Raw genomic sequence first — 4,087 nt, forward strand, 5'->3', positions numbered from 1 at the left:
CTGCTGCCTGCACCTCATGACTCACCTTGCTCAGAATTCTGCCTGCTCAGCAGCCTCTGGAAACTGCACCCTTCCCTTCTTTCTGCCCCACCCTTCCCCATCCAAATTCAAGGTCTGAAGGAAGAGGCTACGATCTCTCATTGCTTCAAGAGCGCAGCCAGCGCTGGGTTCTCACCCTTCCCTTCAGACTGCGCTGAAATTGCCTCATGATGCAATTCTGACCCCACCCTCTCCTGCAGCACCCAGTTGATTCTCCCTTTAAACTCAGCTTCCATGCTCTTTTCTTTTTAAAGCTGCCTTTAATCTTTGCCTGTGCTGTCTGCTTAGAAGCCATGACTGTGAGAAGCTACAAGCCATGCTTAGGTTGGGCCAACCATGACTGTGAGAAGCTACAAGCCATGCTTAGGTTGGGCCAACCAGAAGAAGGCTGCAGGGAATGCATGTTGGGAAAGGGTCCCTCTTCTCTCCCCTGAGTGTTGAGCCCTCTCTGGGGTTGTAACTGGCTTTGCAAAACGCTTTGCAGCAAAAGGAATTCTTGATACTGCTTGGGACCTTCTTCCCCCTCTGCCCTGCCCCTGCTTTGTGTCACGCTGATCTGCTGCTTCTTCTCTAGTGCCAGCACAGCTGTCCCTGAAATTCCTGCCATGAGCTAGACCAGGGAACTGCTTTTAGTGGTAACTAGGAGGAAAAAAAATAAAATGGCATTCTGTTCCTGTTAGGTCATGAAACTTCAGAGAGCTCCAGCCAGCTCAGTCAGATGTAACACTCTGGGGGACGGGGAAAAGAGGAACAGAAAAATTAACAACTTGCTAAGGTGACACAAAGGACCAGGAGTTACTTCAGCAGTGGAAAACCCCATTCTATCATTCTGGATCTCATCCAAAAGCACATCCTAACATTCATTTTATTTGCATTTGTGGTAAACTCGTGCCAGCCCAGTGGAGATGAGGGCATCTCTGCTTTAAGCCATCTATAAACACAGTGTTCCCATGTTCCATAGATATTCTGATGTAATTGAAAGGAATCACGTACCTTACAAGTAGGTGAAGCCTCTAAAATGCACGCTAATTGATGCTCAATTTGTTGTCAAATTATATTGAAGGAAAACAGGAAATGCAAAATAATAAAGCGTGAAAATTTCTTGTAAGTGAAAGATAAAAAGCTGTGAGTTCAAGGCATTAGGAGGCCTTGTAATATGGTTCATTGGTGTGCTCTACAGGTTGCTGCAAAAACTGAAATAAAAGCACAGAATTTCAAGTAGGTACTGTTCAGCTGTGAAAATCTATTAGTTATAGATACCACTGAGAATGAACTCAGAATTTGCTTCAGAAACAAAAGCTACTTGCAGTACTTTTGCACTGGTAGAGCTGAATATTAATCCTGTCACCCCATGTCTCTCAATTTTTGTGGCTTACAGGAACTTGCATAAATGTATGCTAAAACTGCATTGTGCTTTTCTTTGAAACTATTGGGAAAGTTTTTCAAATGCCACATTGGAAAATTTAAATAACTGATGCAATAGATCATATGAATAGGTAAAACAGTAATATATGGAGGACTGTACAAGCAAATAGAGCATCTTTTCTCTGTCATCAGTATTGTCAATATTTTTATCTATGACTAAAAAACCTACATACATTATCAGAAATACTTTCTTTTCCTCCCAAAGTATCCTAAATCTCCTTGTGTACATTTTCTTTTTGGCACAGTTTGCTCTTTTTCAGTAAAACGCAGCCAAAATTCCTAAGTTTCAGAAGAATCAACATCCTTAAATGCTGTAATTTAGATTCATTTTAGGCAGAGATAATTAAAATATTTGCTTCCAGATTATAGAGTCTTTACTTGCTGTTAATTTGGGGAATTGGTTTTTTCAACATTCTTATGCAAAACAGAGCTGGATTCCAGCTTTAAATGAAGGTGTGTGCCTGAGTACATGTAGAGGGCTGTCACCAGTATGTCCTTTAATTTTCTGCAGGTCACTTGCTGCAGAACCTCACAGTAAAACCAGGGGAGGTCAACCCAGCTGAGGGGGCCATTATGCACAAGCCCACTAGGAAATAAATCCCTTTTTTTCCACTAAAAATATAGATGTGAAGTCAGGAGCAGAGGCCTTTTTGCACACATGGAAATTCTTTTCAAAAACCATAAAAGTAATCAAGATCTTGCATGTTGAAAAACTGGTGTGTAACCATTACAACCAAACAGAAATGCATAATTAATTGAATGCTAATTAAATACAAATCACAGCTTGGAAAGAGTACAAGTTTACAGCAGCTTTTCCACATTCTAGGATTACTTTAAAAATCCCCTTCTTCAACTTCTGGTAACTCCCCTTCTTCAACTTGTGGTCGTAAGTACAATATGGGTTTTCCATAGAACAGTTTTAGATTTCTTTAAATTAATGTTTCATAAAATTTAAATGAAAATCCCCTTGCAGAAATCTAGTTATAAAGTTTGTGTGCTTTTTTTTTTTTTTCTCTTTTCTTGAAAGAATCTCCTGTCTTTCCAAGATCAAGCTCTTGTGAACACATGTCCTTCCAACCACAGTTCTCAGCTTCCCAGAGCATGCTGTGGTGGGCCCAGCAAGGGGCCCTGAAGATCATTAAGGGAGTGGAGCTTGTCAGATGAGGAGAGGCTGAGATAGCTGGGACTGTTCAGCCCCAAAAAGTGAAGGCTCAGGGGGATCTCATCAAGGTATAAATATCTGAGAGGGGAAGTAAAGAAAATGGAGCCAGACTTAGTGGTATCTGGTAAGACCAAGAGTCAATGGTCACAAACTGAGATGCAAAAAATTAATCCTATTTAAACATAAGAAGAAACCTTTTCACTTTCAAGCAGTGGAAAAGGTTGCCCAGAGAGGCTGTGGCATTGCTGTTTATGAAGATATTCAAACCACACCTGGACATGGTCCTGAGCAGCCTGTTCCTGCTGTTGCTGCTTGGAGCAGGGGGCTTGGACTCCGTGATGTCCTGAGGTGCCTTCCAACCTTAACTTTCTGTGATTCCGGAAAACTGAGATATTCCCATGTTACACAGAGACACAGGCACTGCTAAATCTGCAAAGCCAGTAAGTATTTTTCTGGGTTCCCAAATATCACCGTGTACCCTGGCTTTGCCCCAGCCTGACGTGGGGATGAAAATCATATTCACACCACTCCTGCCTCGCACCAGGCTTTGTAAAGATAGGAAGGGAGTCCTGGTTGGGAGCCCCAGCAGCTGAGTTGAGCTGCGTGACTGGGACCAAGCCCTGAGTCCCTGCAGGCAGGTTTGGATGCAGCCTGAAAGACTGATGGCTCCATTCAGAATTCCCATGATAGCCCGGATGACAAATGTAGGGTCCTGCTACTTCCCCTGAGATTAGAAATGACAAGCGAGTAAGATTACATGTTTTCCATGATTGCCAGATCTTGGCATGCTAGAGACTTAAGGGAGAGAGGTTATCCTTAAGAGAGGCATTTATCACATGCTCCGGCCAGCCTTGGGCAAGATACTGTCTTGGAGGTGTCAAAGTCCAGATTTCCCAAAACCTTAACAGCTGGACAATTCATCTTCTCTCCCCACTGCTCTGCTTATGTTACAAGAAAAATTGAGGTCATGGAAGTTTATCAAACAGCTAGAGAGATACAGAATTAGTTTATTTAAATAGAATTTAATATTTGGTAGGCTTGAGCACAAGCAAACACACAAATTTCAGAAAAGTTCAGATTTGCATCCAAAGACTTGAATTGCCGTTATTAGGGCATTCACTGAACAGCAGAAGTCACACTCAAATTAATAAAAACTAATTTAACAATTACAAAACCAGCAGGATGACTTCATTGTCATTTGCCACTAATGACAAATGTTTATTACAGATAGTGTATTTGTCTTCTGAGCTATTAAAACACCGTTTCTATTCATAACTCCTCAAACCTTTCCTGTAAGATGAAGGATCCATCATGTTCATGGAAAATAAGCCAAGCTTGTAGAAGTACAGCACCCCTCCCTATTCTCAATCAATCAAATCTGAGGGAGAGAGGGAGACTGATGAGAACAACCTACTTTTCTGTGCATGGCATTCACTGAATGTGAAAAGGGGTTTCAGCAGG

The 4,087-nt window shown here is 41.9% G+C and overlaps 1 protein-coding gene and 1 long non-coding RNA gene across 2 annotated transcripts in view; one reads left to right on the forward strand and one right to left on the reverse strand.

Moving 5' to 3' along the window:
* The window catches only part of AEBP2 (AE binding protein 2), a 48,089-nt gene extending 47,968 nt beyond the window's left edge, over window positions 1-121 (reverse strand). Inside the window, exon 1 of the mRNA XM_017736714.1 lies at window positions 26-121. The gene's annotated coding sequence lies outside the window, so the exon portion shown is untranslated. The remainder of the gene's footprint in view (window positions 1-25) is intronic.
* Window positions 122-283: 162 nt separating this feature from the next.
* LOC108447277 lies at window positions 284-1,830 on the forward strand. Its single transcript, XR_001862749.1, has 2 exons — window positions 284-363; window positions 407-1,830. It is a non-coding gene; the product is annotated as an uncharacterized LOC108447277 (long non-coding RNA).
* The last annotated feature ends 2,257 nt before the right edge of the window (window positions 1,831-4,087 follow it).

Source organism: Corvus brachyrhynchos, unplaced genomic scaffold, assembly GCF_000691975.1.
Source record: "Corvus brachyrhynchos isolate BGI_N302 unplaced genomic scaffold, ASM69197v1 scaffold246, whole genome shotgun sequence".
Lineage (NCBI taxonomy): Eukaryota > Metazoa > Chordata > Aves > Passeriformes > Corvidae > Corvus > Corvus brachyrhynchos.